At 34.7% G+C, this 15,032-nt stretch overlaps 1 protein-coding gene across 9 annotated transcripts in view; it reads right to left on the bottom strand.

Moving 5' to 3' along the window:
• Nucleotides 1–15,032, bottom strand: part of LOC129789639 (broad-complex core protein isoforms 1/2/3/4/5) — a 64,297-nt gene that overhangs the window by 27,610 nt on the left and 21,655 nt on the right. Inside the window, exon 1 of one of the 9 annotated variants that reach the window (XM_055826621.1) lies at nucleotides 2,910–3,223. The exons of the other annotated variants lie outside the window; for them this stretch is intronic. The gene's annotated coding sequence lies outside the window, so the exon portion shown is untranslated. Of the gene's footprint in view, nucleotides 1–2,909; nucleotides 3,224–15,032 lie in introns of those variants that run through there. 9 annotated transcript variants of the gene reach the window in all.

Below are 15,032 nucleotides of genomic sequence, written 5' to 3'. Positions count from 1 at the left end.
TGGAAAAATTCTGGCTCTGTACGCAGGGATTTTGACCCTAAAAGACTGTCTGAAACATATCATCTATGTAAATATTTTATCGAAAGCATTGAACTCGAATTTTTCGTAGTCAACACATTGTTATGCAATGCTTACGTTTTGGGTTTAGGTTTAAACCTTTTGGCTCTAAAATTTGTTGTGTTTTTGTTGTTGTTCATGCAGCATAGAATGATGTTTAATTCGTCATATTAGTGGTGTGATTTTTGGAGTTTTTATAGTTCTAATTTCCACAAGTGCTCTTATGTAGTTTGGTTTAAACTGGTTTTATCAATTTGAAAAACTCTTCATGCGAATTATGGAATTTTTCTCTCAGTGTAGGACCATCATGTGAAGTGAGAGAAGGAAAAAATAAGCGAATAGATAACACAGACAGAGGCAGAAGTGAGAGAAAAATTCGCAAATTGACGAAATCAACATAAGAAGGTGCATCATAAATTGTCTGCGATGGTTTGGAAAGGAAAATTTGCTCGCGTAGATTTTTTTTAATACCCGGCGTCCCCATTTCGGTCTATAGTCGCCTTACTGATCACCCTGTTTAGTGTAAATTGGATGAAATTTTTTTCGGAGTGTGTGCAAGTATGTAGTTTAAATAAAGACAGTATTCTGCGGGAGGTGGTGGCGGGAGTATGTCTGGGGCATTGATATTTTGGACGCGCGCTGTGTGACTGCTCGACTGGAACGTCTTAACCCATTTTGAGCTTCGGAACATTTTTCAAGTCCAGCCCCACACACATCGTACACCGTTGAAGTGAGAGTAAAAAAATTTCACTGTCAATGGGAAGCTCGGGCACTGTCAATCGCGCGATGCGTCATCCTATTGCATTTCAATTAACTTTTTATTTTTTTTAACACTCTCATACAGCGCTTATGGGCACACAGAGAGAATTTTCAGCTTCAGGGGGTTCTTCACCCCAAACAAGCGACCCCGGCGTGCCCCCACCGACCATCAAAAGCTCCCCGCTAAGCTCGCCGAAAGTTCTCCTCTTCTGCCTCACGGAGTTATTTTTTTTTGCTCGCCGAGATTATTGTGGTTGATTGCCACGTAAAACTTTTCGAGAAATTATTATCTCTGCGTCTGTTGACATGGATGTGTATATAGACGAAGGGTGATTAAAATTTATTTTCTTACATAAAAGGTATAATATAGTTAACAAGTTTGACTGATAAGATTGCGTGGTATGCGTATTTTCATTACATATATGTGGGAAATATATGGCAAAGAAATCATACATACCAAATATACAGACATGCACGAAAAAATTGCTCGTCTACGCTAAAAAGAACTTCAAAAATATGTGTAAAATATGTGTAACTAATAAAAAGCTCTCTCTTTATTTTATTTTCCTCTCCATTGGTTCAAAATGGCGCTAAAAAAAGCGACACAACATCACGCTGGAAAATTTCATGTATTATCTCTTGCACACTCTTGCACTTCTTCGTTCAAATGACGTGCACATGAAATGGGGAATAAATAATTAAGACGAGTGAGGAATAAAAAATTGAGGATAATAGTTCAGCAAATGTCAATTCGGATAAGATAAATATTTTATTTATAAAACAAATTGTACTTTTTATTGTGCTAATTCTCCTAGTTTTGTTGCAATTTCTCGCTGTTTTTTTCATTCTTTCTCAACTTTTTTTCGCATTTACACTGATAAGGCCAGAATAGGCTGATTGTCACCACTAAAGTGGATTTTTCTTTATTTATTTTTTTGCCATGTCTTTAAGATGGGTTTGCAATGCAAAGTGGGTTTATTGCAGCGATTTATGTTTGTCTGTCTTTTTTTTTAGTTCACTTGTTTTCTTGTCAGAACGACGAATTAGGTGGAAAACTTATTGGGCTTTGAAGGACAAGAAAATTCGGACTTGTGGTTTTTCCTCTGTCACAGCAGTTTTTTCCAGTTTAGTGGTTTTATGGGTGCATATTTTAAAAGTTGGCACGTTTTTCTAGACATTTTGTTTGACTCCAAAAGATCAAAATCACTCATGCAGAACCAGAGATATGGTTTAATTTTTTTTATTTAGAAAGAATATAAATGGAGGATGTTTTAAGAAAAAATTAAGGAAAATGACGTCTAATCTAACCTTGGAAAATTATTAGATTTTTTTTTTGACAAATTTTTTAAGTTTCCGATTTACTATCTTTACATCAAACAAACGGTCAATCCAAACAAAAAACTTAAGATAGGAAAAAAGCTAATTAAAAGTTTCTTAAAAATTTTTAATTTTCATTTTTCTATCGTTTTTAGAACTCAAGATATTTTATTAATATTTCCTAGAATAAAATGTTATTAAAAAAATTTAATAAGTTTATTAATAAAATTTTTACTTTGATTACAAAACCAGGTTTCCTTTTTATTAAAATTGAAAAAAAAATAAAATTTTTTAAGGAATATATTTAAGGGTTAAACGTTAAACTTTTCTTAACACAGATTGACTCCATTTGGCCTAATTTACTGCGTTTAAAAATTTCATTAAATCACAAAAAAACATTCACTTGTAAATGATTTTCCCGAAAAAATAAAAAAAATGTATTCAAAAAATTTTAAGTCGTAAATTTAAGGGTTAAATGAAACACTTCAACAGCTCTTAAATTTTTTAAATAAATAAACTACGCGAGTCATTAGTTTTTACTTCATAAAATTGTCTCAATGACGTCTTTCGCACTTTTTCTCTTTTTCTTTTCAACTTTTTATTCCACCAATAATTTAATTTAACGGCCAGAGTTTAGTCAACTTGGAAAATTACAAGAAATGCAATTTTTCTGTTTATTTATAGACAGATCTATATAAGTTTCCTCCACAAAAAGAAACTTAACAAAAAAAAAGAATTTTTTATCACAAAAATTAAGAGATTTCGGGGAATCTTACCTCAATTTGTGCAAGTGAATTTTCCAATGAGATTTACACCTTCACAGTGCTATGTATGTTATCCTTTTTTTTCCACCAAAAAAAGAGTTATGTAGCTGAGAAGAAACTCTCAGTGTGATATCATAACACTATTTTTCTCACTTTGAGAGTTCAAAATTTAAATTCGTGCTTGTATTTGAGCGTATTATTAGCAGCAAAAGCTGATCACTCATAGAAACAGTCGTTTTCATATTATTGATATTTAGTGGATTTATTTCAGCCACACAATCGTACCATTTAGTCATTCTCTCCCATTGAATGAATGCATTCAAATGTGGGGAATTTTTTATTCTTTAATTTTTTTCTTTGAAGGTATTTTTTTGAAACAAAATTCGACAATTTAAGCTGCAAAATTGACTCACGTGAAATGTCTCTCTGTCAATTATTCTTTAAATTTATTTATCTTTTATCGTGTTTTATCACTTTTTAATTTTTTTAGCTATATTACTAAGCTTGAGAATTTCTTTTTCTTATCATTTAAACTTTCACTGCACAATCACAAATTTCACTTGGTTTTAATTTCTTTCACTAAATCTTTTCTAATTTGGCAACTATGTTACGATATATGTATCTTTGATGATTTGTTGTTTTTTTGGGATTGGTTATGTATTATTTAGTTTTTTTTGGTGAAGAAAATTCCGTGTGAGGAAAGCCGCACACCCGAGCAAAAATTCCCTGTTCGCTTTGGTATATAGAAAGAATTTGGAGCTTTTTTCTTGTTGTTGAGAAGAAGAAAATTTTTGTATTAAATGTGTGATGTATTATTGGGGAAAAATAAAAGTTCTATCTCTAGTGAGCATCGGGGCCTAACTAAAAAAAACTTGGGCATGATTCCGAAGGATGGAAAAAATACCACAGTCCACATACAAGCATAAGAAAATCTTGCCACACCAATATACGCACGTTTTTCTCTTACTTTCTTGTATTTTTTCTGCGAATGTATTTGCACAACCGAATTTCAGCACACATCAACCATGAGACCCATTCGGCTGACGGAGACACCACAATGCAGATGAATGGGGCGCGCGAGTGTTGGATTCGGGAAAAATCAGCGAAAAATTATTTTTCTCTTCACACAACTCCCATATCTATCGCTCTTCTCTGTGAGCTTTTTTTTTTCTTTACTTATTATGTACTTTCTTTTAAGGGGGGGAGAGAAACTTCTCTAAAACACACCACGTAAAACACGCCTAGTTTTGTCCAAAAGAAAAATAACTTCTTGTAAGGAAAAACTTGCAGATTGATGTCCTTTTTCTTCCCTCAAAATCACATTCTGGTCCACCACGTGAATTTTCCTCCCAAAACCAAGGAGTTTAAAATCACAAAATTGTCCGTTGAAAATTCAATTTTTTTGGCACAAATTTGAATATTTTCTCTCACTCCTCGCGCACGGGGGGAAAAGTCAAAAATTTCCACATTAAATCGTCCACACAGTCACAGAAAAAAAATCCTCAAATTCCTGAAGCTTTCAAGGGAATATTGGAAGAAAAGTTTTCTTTTTATGAAAAAAAAAATCCCCTATTTATGATACGGGGGTAGGTGAAGATGTTATGAAGTTGTGGTACTAAAAAATTTGATGTAAGGGTTATTTTTTGTTGTTGTTGGTAGTACCAAAGCGGTGCCAAGAGTGGTAACTTCCGCCGTTCAGGTTGATGTCGTCCGTGTGACTGTTTAGTAAAGTTGAAAATCTTTTACTGACTGGAGAATTTGATGTTGTTATGTATTTTGTATGTTTTTCCCGTTTAGAGTTTTTGGGCCGATTCGATTCTCGCTCTCTTCTCCTCTTGGCTCTACCCAGCCGCCGTCGCCGACGTCGTCGCCACCACCATCACCAAAACACCCGGCACACAACCACCACACCATTTTCCGCTACCCCCCGACCTCCTGTTTCAGCAGGAAAAACTTCCGCACACACTGTTGGAAAATTTTATAACGAAAGCGCACAAGAGTACCAAAAATTTTCTAACACCGCCTACACGCGCGCTCCCCCGTGCGCCAACCACTCTATTCCAGGCAATACAGCCATCCCGAAATGATGGGGTGCTTGGTGCTGTTTTTTTTTTTACTTGAACCCACTTAAAGAGAGAGAGAGGAGATGCCTTGTGTACCCCGCAACATCCCTCCGCGCGCCATGAGCAACCCCGCCACCCTCTGCACGATTACATCTACACACCACCCTGTGTGTATATATAGCACGTTAGGAAATAAAAGTGTGCGCTTGGCTGAAATATTATGTTAACCACCCCTTCATCTCGCGTCGTCGTCAACGGAGGGAAAATTCCTACCCCCAGTTTTGCCGGGAGTAATCTTTATTCGCATAAGAGACATCTGCTACTTCGAGGGGGGTGTGCGGCGCACTAAAAAATAGTGCGTACTCCGCCGTCGCACACATACACCCCCGCACACCCTCCTAAGCATCTCCTACCCCAATACATTCGCACACATTAGTTTTATGGGTTTTTCCGGCGATTTTTCCCCAAATGCACCAACACAGTCACACCACTCAATTCACACACAAACACATTCTCTTCACAGTAAACCTTCGGCTCTGTGTCCTTAACGGCAGGATCGCACCTTACCAACCAAATGATTTCAATAGAATTCCTCCCTTAAAAAAAAACCTCAATGTAACAACCCCTTATGAGGAAAATAAAATTCCCAAAAAATGATTTTTTTTCTTCAAATCATTTTATCAAAATCAACCCCCTCTTTCCATATAGGTAACATAACACACAAGTTACAAAAACATAACATAGAAAGATTAACCACGAGCCATACGGTGGCGGAAATAGTGACGCTGTAATTGGGTGTTATGAGCAAGTTTTAAATGAACTTTCACATGTTAACAGCCATTAATTTATGCAATTTCTCACTACTTAAACAATGCAAAATTTTAATTAATTGCTTTTCAGGTGCCCGCAATTCGGGTGGGTATACGTACTCCTCTAAATAAAGGTCGTCGCGCGGTGTTTTTCCAACAAATTTAAATTGTTTACAATAATTCTAGAGGCATAAAAGAATATTACCTACATACCTATATGTATTATTTGTAGGTATGTTAACCGATTTGAGTCATTCAGGGATGATGAATAATTGTTCTTTGTTCTTATAACGAAGATGTGAAATAAAGGAGTTTATTCATTTTTTATTCTCTCCATTAATAGAAGATACATACAAGACAATAAAGATATTTTAGTAGATCATAAAATATATTTTTAAAAAAACCTAAAAAGATTTAAAATTCATTGCTGAAATAATTCGGAAAAGTTTAAGAAAGATTGACTCCGAAAATGCATAAACCACGCCCACATTGTATTTAATTTTTAGTGGACAATAGAACGGAGATTATTCACTGATACAAAGAAAAATTTCTTATTCGAAAAACATTCAGGACACGGTTTTTTGTCTGTTTTATTTGAGAAGAAATCTTTATGTTTCTTGCTTAATTAATTTGGGTCAAATATGCAAATTATTTTAATGATTTTCTTGACTGTAACAGCTTAAATCAGATCTTAAGGCATTCCGTTAAATACAAATTTCTAAAAATAAGATATTTCATAATTTGAAAACCAGAAGATAATTAAAATTTCCAGAACTCCTAAGTTTTCTTTTAGAGGTCCAACAATAAATTTTAATTCTAACTAGAACCCTAAAGATTTAAATGTTAGGGGAGGGTGGGGCTATTAAAGTCACTTAAGGGTTTGGAAAAATCCTAAAATATCATATTTCCTAGCTAGATAGAATAAAATGATCTGAGAAAGAGTTGTAGGGCAAGAAATATCCTAAAGAATGGAGCTATAGATTTCGCTTTAAATGTTTGTGAAATATGATATTTTGAGCCTTTTTTAAACCATTAAGTGACTTTTTTAACCCCGCTCTCCCCTATTTATTTGAAAATAAAATTTAAATGATTCTTGTAATTTTCTTAAATCCTTGGAACTTATAGTATAGAACTTTTAGGTAGGTATTCGAAATTGTCAAGAATACAAGAAATTATTGGAAAAATTTCTTTTGATGTATTTAAGTTTAGCAATTAACGTTAAAAACATTAATGAAAATAATCAACAAGAACTCCTATCTTTTGGAACATTTAGCACACAAAAAAAAAACTTTTTTTTAGCATGCCCTAAATTCTTGTCTTTAATTAAATTTACAAAACTATTCACAGCCGCCAAAGATGAAGCTTATACCCCATGGCAACGCGTAATACAATGTAATATTTTCAATATAAAGAAAGGTATCAAGTGTCGAAGTTTAAATTTAATTGCATTCACCTGCACTCCCTCTTTTTTTTCTTAATTCATTTTCATTTCATCCCAGAGAGCCGAAAGGTTGCAATTGGAGGGTTCGGACTTGATAATTGACATGTTGCCCTTTATTGAAAATTACTCATGTACAAAGCACGTGACTAAAGGTGCTTAAGTAAGCGAAAAAATGACTATAAAATTATTAATTAAACTCCCTTTTGAGCGTTCAATTACATCAAACATGTGTTTAATTTTTTTTCTTTTTTTTATAAAAAAAAGATGAATTTTTGCGTGAGTTGTGCGCGCGAATTCTTTGCTCACAGGGTGCGAACCCTATTTGTGAGAGAAAAATTCGCATATAGAGACGATTCTTCCTTACTTTTCCTCAATACCTTTCCTCCTATCGTGTATATTGTCCGATAGCTCCACACATACTACATGAGGGGCTGCTCCATGCTTTAAGGGCAGGGGTGGGGATCGGGGTAGATACTTTATCGGTCATCTCGGGACTTTGAGCAACAGAGTGAAGTATTCTTTGGGAGACATTTCCCACGAGATTCCTCCCCAAATGAACATGTGGAAATGGGTTTAGTCGTCTTGACAGGGGACTTTGGTTAGTCTTGCTTTCAAGTTTGTATTATTTTTCGGGAAACTATGGTATGATTTTTCGGGGGTTGAGATTTGGGATGCTATATATTGATGGGATATGGCGCAAAAACTATGTTGTGCAGTTCCCTTCTCTCTGTCTAACCAAAGCCTCGAGAAAACCCTTGTTGGTGTGGTGGATTTTCTCACATTTATTTTCGGGATATTGAAGCGAGAAAAATTACAAAATTCCCTATAAAAGCTGGGTAAGAGTGAAAGAGAAATGGCAAAAAGGGTGTAATTGGAAGGGAGTTTTTGAAGGTTTTCTCAAACATTTACTACACACAATACGACGTCGATGACGATGCCGACGTTGTGAAAAACCGCCCCCTTCGTAGACATTACACACCAATACATCCTCGAAAAAACGGAAGGGAAGATATATTTTATAAAATATTTTCGCGAGATGAAAATGCGCAGAAATAACGAGTTCAGCATTACAATTAAAAATGTAAAATGTATATATTTGGCGGTGTCGGCGCGCCCTGTGTGTGTATGTGTGTGTGTATGTAGTATGTTGGCGCGAGAGGGGGGGTTGGTTTAGGGGATGATGGAGTGCTGTTACAAAGTTAAAATTTTAAGGGGAACTTGCCAGCAGCACTCTCGAGCCTTTTTTGCCAAAGCAAAGTGCTTTTCTAACTCTGTGGTGGGGTGTATAAGCGCCCTTTTTTTGCACCCTCCGCCTCCCCCCTTTTCGCCGGGAGAGAGCCACCCTATATACAATTTTTCCCTCGCTATTACATACTTTCCTCCCCCATTTGCCTTCCCTTTCCCACACAAACCACCCACCCCAACCTCCCCCCCGTACCCAACATCGCGAAATCATCCCAACTAACTACTATTATACGGTGCGCCCGTCTAACACCCAAAAAAGCACCCCGGCAGTGGGACGACGGGGCGGTGATTTTTTGTTTCACTTCCACACAGGGGGGTAGATCGCGAGAAAGTTGTACTTTTTTGCTCTCGCTCAACATTACTGTTGCCGAGTGCTTTTTCTCCCATATATAATGTACAACATTTTACACATTATTTCAACCCCCAACTCGCAGCTCAATGTGGAGAAAATCTTTATAGTCAAAAATTTATATCATACCAACCAATCACCACTTAATAATGCAAATTTTATGGACTTTTCATCTCAGGCATACAATTTTGCCGCATTCAACATACACATTGCTTCATTATTGACCCCACCACCGAAGGATGCTGACATGAGAGAGAAAGAAGTTTAAAAAAAACGGCAGACCTAGAAGAGCAGGAACTACTAAATAAAGTACTCTAATTAAGTTTCAAAAGTTTTCCGCATAGAAATGGTCCACCAATGATAAATCTCCACTTGTTTGTTTAAACTTTAATGCTTATATACATATCGCTATATATGTAGGTAGCATAGGGTTGATGTTTTTAAATTAGATGGACGTGAAAGCTAGGAGACTCGCTGCATGGTAATGATCACATTTTTGAGGAAGTGAGAAAAGATAAATATTCCAGGAAATACTTTTTCCTTATTTTCAGTTTTTTTCTAAGATTTAAATTTTTAGTTTTGCATTATATTTACTTTAGAGGAAATGCTGATAAAACTTTAAAAGAATACAGATAAAGTAATGCAGTGAAGGTTCGTAGGAAAGGTTTTCTGAAGAAACAAGGTCCTTAACCATTTTAGTGTGTCAAAAAATGATCATAATTTATTAAAATTATTAGGACAGTCCCTTATGATGAATTTTCCTTAAAAAACTATTTAAAAAAAAGTATTTGAAAAAAAGAAATAAAAAAACAAATACAAATACAAAAAAAATGAAGAATTGATTTCAAAAATCGGTCAAAAATAATTCTAAGACGCCAGAATTCTTTTTTTCTTTTTTTTCTTTTTTTTTAATTCTCACGGTCCTTAAAGAAAAAATTTTTAGAAAAGAATTCTAGATAGCTATATTCTCAGCAGATGATGTCCTTTTTTATTTTTATAGATAAAGTGTTTCAAATGATTAAAAATAAAGTTGTTTTATATCATTTCTTTTTAGTCATTTTAAAATATATTTTTTTAAATAGAAAAATTAGTTTTCTTTTAACATTTTCATAAAATTTCTTTATTAAAAATCAAATTCCAATACAAAGAAAATAAAGAATTAAATTCAAAAACAATTAAATACATATAACTCTAAGACGCCAGAATCCTTACGGTTCTTTCAGAATTAATAAAAAGAATTCTAGCTAGCTAAATTCTCAGCAATTAATGTCCTATCTTATTTTCATAGATAAAGTTTTTCAAATGGAATAATTTAAAAAAAAATTGTTTTAATATTATTTCTTTTTAATTATTTTGAAATATATATATTTTTAAAATTATTTATCTCTGTCATATCAGCTTTGAAATGATTAAGAGTTCTCAAAAAATTATATATTTTTTAAATAGAAAAATTATTTTTTAAAAAAAATTTTTTCCTAAAATTTCTTTTTTAATATATTTCATAAAATATTTTTAGGTCCTTTATTTCTTGGAGTCTAACCCCGAATCAAACTTATTCCTTCTTCACCTACACTCTGTACTATACTTAATACTATATAATTCTATAAGAACAAAGAAAAGTTGAGTGCTAAGGACAGATTTTGGCCATATTCCCCTTTTAAAATGGAACTGAACTGAATGTGACCTTTGAACCAGAAAACGAAGTAGCTTTAGCTGCTGTCCAGCTTCAGATTTTAAAAGTAAATGAATTTTTTAGTTGAATTAATTAACATATTTCTCTACCATTGTCCCCACCATCTCGTGAATTATAAGAATTTCAATTGAAGTAAAAAATTTAGCGAATGTAGGTCTTATTATCAATGCCTATAACTGGGTAATTATCCATTCTGTGAGTGAGTTTTATGTTTTTTTTGTGCTCTTGCAGAAGGGAAAAAGGTTACATTGCTAAAAAGATGAAATATTCTCTATAGATTTTGCATGAAATGCTGAAATTATACATTATTCATATTATGTGCTTCTTTTCTTAACTTGAAACTCCTTCCATATATATATACTTAAAATTTATAACCATATATACATTATTATTCGCTGGAAAATATATATAAAGTGTAAAATTTCTATTCGAATGAGAGAATTAATAACTTTGTACCATGCGCAGATCGTGCTTTTTATTATTATTTCCCTTCTTTCTGTTTCATATGCCTTTTTACTTGGTCCCCCGCCCCCTGCAACCCACCTCCACCTACCCTTCCTCCCCCAACCCCTCCCGGCAGCTCCAAGTCGCGGAGTAACGCAACCCACTACTCAGCTCCACAGCGCGCGGTACTCTATAGGGCAATAATGGGGTAGAAATTCGGTGGAGAGATACATGGGGGGGTAACCCACACTCCATTGAATAATAATTATAATATATGTGTAGTATTATGCTAGGCGCGCACATATAGCTCTCTCGCGCTCCGCGAAGGCAGCACAAGACTATCTACACTGTGGTGGGGTGGCAAAAGTAAGAAGAAAGCAGAAGTAGCGTCAGTCATGTAGGATGATAGTAGGTCGCGCGGGAGTGAGAATTTTTGGGGCGTTGAGGACCTTCTTTTCCATTCGCTCTTAGCTCTCGTCTCTTTCAAACTTCAGACCTAACTTTCTTTTCCCTTCGCACCCACAGCCGCGCGATATATTTTATGTGTTGTGTAATATTCTTTCTTTAACAAAGACGCTATATCCAACCATCTCCTAAGCATTAACTTATAGGTATACCCAGGCACTACATAAAGTACCATCATCAGTAACGAAACTACACGAACCCAACCCCAAAATCTGTGGGTTATACACCCACCCACACCCCATTCTTCTGGCACAGAGAGAAGAGGGTCGACAATAGCGTCTTTCCTAACGACTCTCAAGCTCCAGCAGCGAGGAGCTCGCACTGTTGTGCTCAATTTAGATCACAAAAATATTCCTTCTTCTCATTTAATCATCCTTCTTCTATGTACATACATAGTTATCATCCGACCACCATTACTTTTTTTTCTGCCTCTCCCACACTCCCTCCCCCACGACTCTTGCTCCATCCATCCACCCACCTCAACCCCCTCCATTGAAATCAAATAGATGCAATGGAATTGGAAATTGATTTTTAAATTAAATTTTTATCACACCCCCTGCCTCCCACACGTGTATAGCCCAAAAAGCACACCCCAAATGCACCACCCAAATTGCAATTATAATTTTGGATCCAGTTTAATTATCTAGAATAGAATATTCATTTTTCATTCCCTTTTTTTTCAGCATATACCCTGGCTTTTTGGAAAAGATAATTTTTACACGGCTTTTACCACACGATAGGATTAATTTTAATGGCATATCCACTGCATAATGCATACTATTGGGAATTCATCCCCCAGGCTATGATGCTCTACCCCCTGCGGTCCAATGCTGTGTGTGCTGGAAGATTGAACAAAATCAAGCTAACATTGAATTTGATTACTCAAAAAAAACTGCTGCACTGGGTGTTCAAGAGGGATTATTTTGCACCCTCTATCACACATGTGGTACGTGCAATAGTAACATTGGAACATCGGTATAGTTTAGTGGATAAAATTGTCTTTTTGTTAAAATTTTAGACTATCCTATCAATGGAAATTTTTTCACGGAATTTTATGTCTCTCTTTTATACATATTTTTTAATGAGATGTGAAAGATTTATGCTCAATATTTTATGTTCATTTATTTTATGATTTAATTAGTCCCTGAAAATAAGTTGTTCTGCTTAATTTTTCTGTTAAAACCGTTAAAAGAATTCCTAGCGTGCTAGAAGTTTTAGTTTTTGAAAAGAATAATCTTTGGATTGAATTGAGATAATATACTGAAAACATGCAGATATGCTAAAATTATGCAGAAAAATATGCTCCAATCTTATATTTCTCACAACGAAAATAATTGCATAAAACAATAAATCTATTTGAATGTTTTTTTAAATTAAATTTTAATTTATAATTACACAGATACAATGCAAAGAATATGATTTATTTTTATGATTATTTAAATTCAAAAAAATGATTATTTATTTTATTTAAAATAACAAAACCATTTTTGTTTACAGAAGTAAAACTCTTTGAAACCAAGCTTGAAAAAAATCAATTATCAACGATCAGCCTTTTGCTTATTAGTTCAGTTATGAGTAAGAATTACATAGAGTTTGTGATGTAGGTAGAAGAAATCGAACGGTTTTTCAACCGATTCTTGTATCATTCTCTTCTTTATTGACAGTTAAGTTATTGAATTTAGAAAATATTGAAATATTATTTTATCAGTTAAAAAATAAAAAAAAAATTAAATAATAAAGGAAATTATTGAAGTTTAGTGAGCTGTGATTGCAAAAGAATGTGCTTCTTTATAAATTCTATACAGATTTTTTTAAAAAAGATGTTAGTCGATTTTTTAGAAAGTAAAATTCTTGGAAAAATTACAAAGAAAATGTTAGAAAGATTTTTAATAACAGCTACAAAATTAAGGAATGAATTTAGAAGTTTTAAGTCTTGATTTCTCCCCTAAAAGGTAGATCCAGTCTTGGACTCTACTAGTTAGTGGGTAAAATTCACTATTCAGACAGACTTAAGTTTTCTTAAGAAAGACTTAAGTTTTCTGAAGATTCTTTCAGAATTAGGCTAAAAGCACATTTTTTGATGATTTTTTTCTGATCGTCTTCGGGCATGAAAATTCGCAAAAATCATAAAAAATATGCAATTAGCTCGATTTACTTAAGTTTCGCTTAAGAAAACTTAAATATCTTAAATTTTTCATAGTAAATCTTAAGTTTTTTTTAAGAAACCTAAGAAATCTTATGGAAACTTAAAACATTCTTAAGAAAACTTAAGTCTGTCTGAATAGTCAATTTCATCCCAGTATCTTTTTAAAAAATCTATCAGGAGAGATAACTTTTTGATTTTCTAGATATTTTTTCAAAATTGATTTTGTAAAAAAAAACCAGAAAATTTTCAAACAAACAATATTTTTCAATAGATCAGAAAAGACAGTGCAAAGTGCCTTTCAATAAAGTTTCCTCGGTGGTACATTGCGGGAATGCGGAGAATGCCATATTTCTTTTATGTGCGAAAAGCAAAAAGGGGTTGTGTGTGAGACAGTATCCGTGCCAGTGAAAATGGAATAAATGTGTAGTGGGATTTTCTAATGTGGCAACCATGAGAATCTGGGTCTTTTACACAGCAAAATTTTCCTCTTTTCTCATCATTTTCTTCCCAAAAACTTTCCAATATATATACCCGTCGCTATGTGCTTTATAAGGACATGTATATTTTCTGCTACTGCTACTGCCGTTATATTTTATTGATTGAATAATCAATACCGCGTTATAGCATAGACTCTGCAGTGTTTTTAGACCGCGCCGGGATGCGATATAAACTCACGAAAACGAAACGAAATGCGCGGGGTTTTACTTTGCCTTCGCCTTTTTCCTATCATCCACCCTCTGTCGTAACTACACCCCCACCCACCATCATGGTACATAGTATTGGCAGTGCGAGCACCTCATACCACCACGTGGTGCTCTCGCTCTCTTTCACTGGAATCAAACCCACCCACCCCCGCGGGGGAAAAACTGAAAAATCTTTCAGTGTTGAAAATTTTCTCGCTCACTCTCGACAAATTTTCTCTTACTACCCCACTATATGGCATACTTTGGCATGGTGTGCTAATACAGGGGCAATACCATCTTGTAAATGGTGATGCTTGTTATATCGGTTCGGCATTTTCTATATTGCAGGATTGCCATATATATATAGATATGTATATTCAGGCAGGGGGTGAGGGTGAATGGCAAATGGGGTATGGGCTATACCTATACTCTACAAGTGCGTGTACAATTTTTAGTTGGTACGAAATTGAAGCAGCACAAACCCTCTCGAGCCACCTTCTCACCCTACCCACCCCCCTTCCACATACTCTGTAGGGCTCACCCTTTTGCTCACGTTGGCATAGTGCGAGGTGATGCTGTTGGAAGAGATGGGGTGTGAGGGATCGTTTCGGAGAGATTTAGAAGAGTAGATGCCAAGTACTCGTTTTTGTGTGTTTGGGAATCGAATGGCTTGTACAAGGGGTTGGGCGATCGACGGGGGTTGGGGTCTTATACCATGAAATGGGGGATGAAATAAAGAAAGTTCCTTGCGATATGAAAGAGGTAGTGACGTTAGAGGGTAGTTTGTTAGTTGATGG

Source organism: Lutzomyia longipalpis, chromosome 2, assembly GCF_024334085.1.
Source record: "Lutzomyia longipalpis isolate SR_M1_2022 chromosome 2, ASM2433408v1".
Taxonomy (NCBI): Eukaryota; Metazoa; Arthropoda; class Insecta; order Diptera; family Psychodidae; genus Lutzomyia; species Lutzomyia longipalpis.
This window is presented reverse-complemented; position numbering and strand designations above follow the sequence as displayed.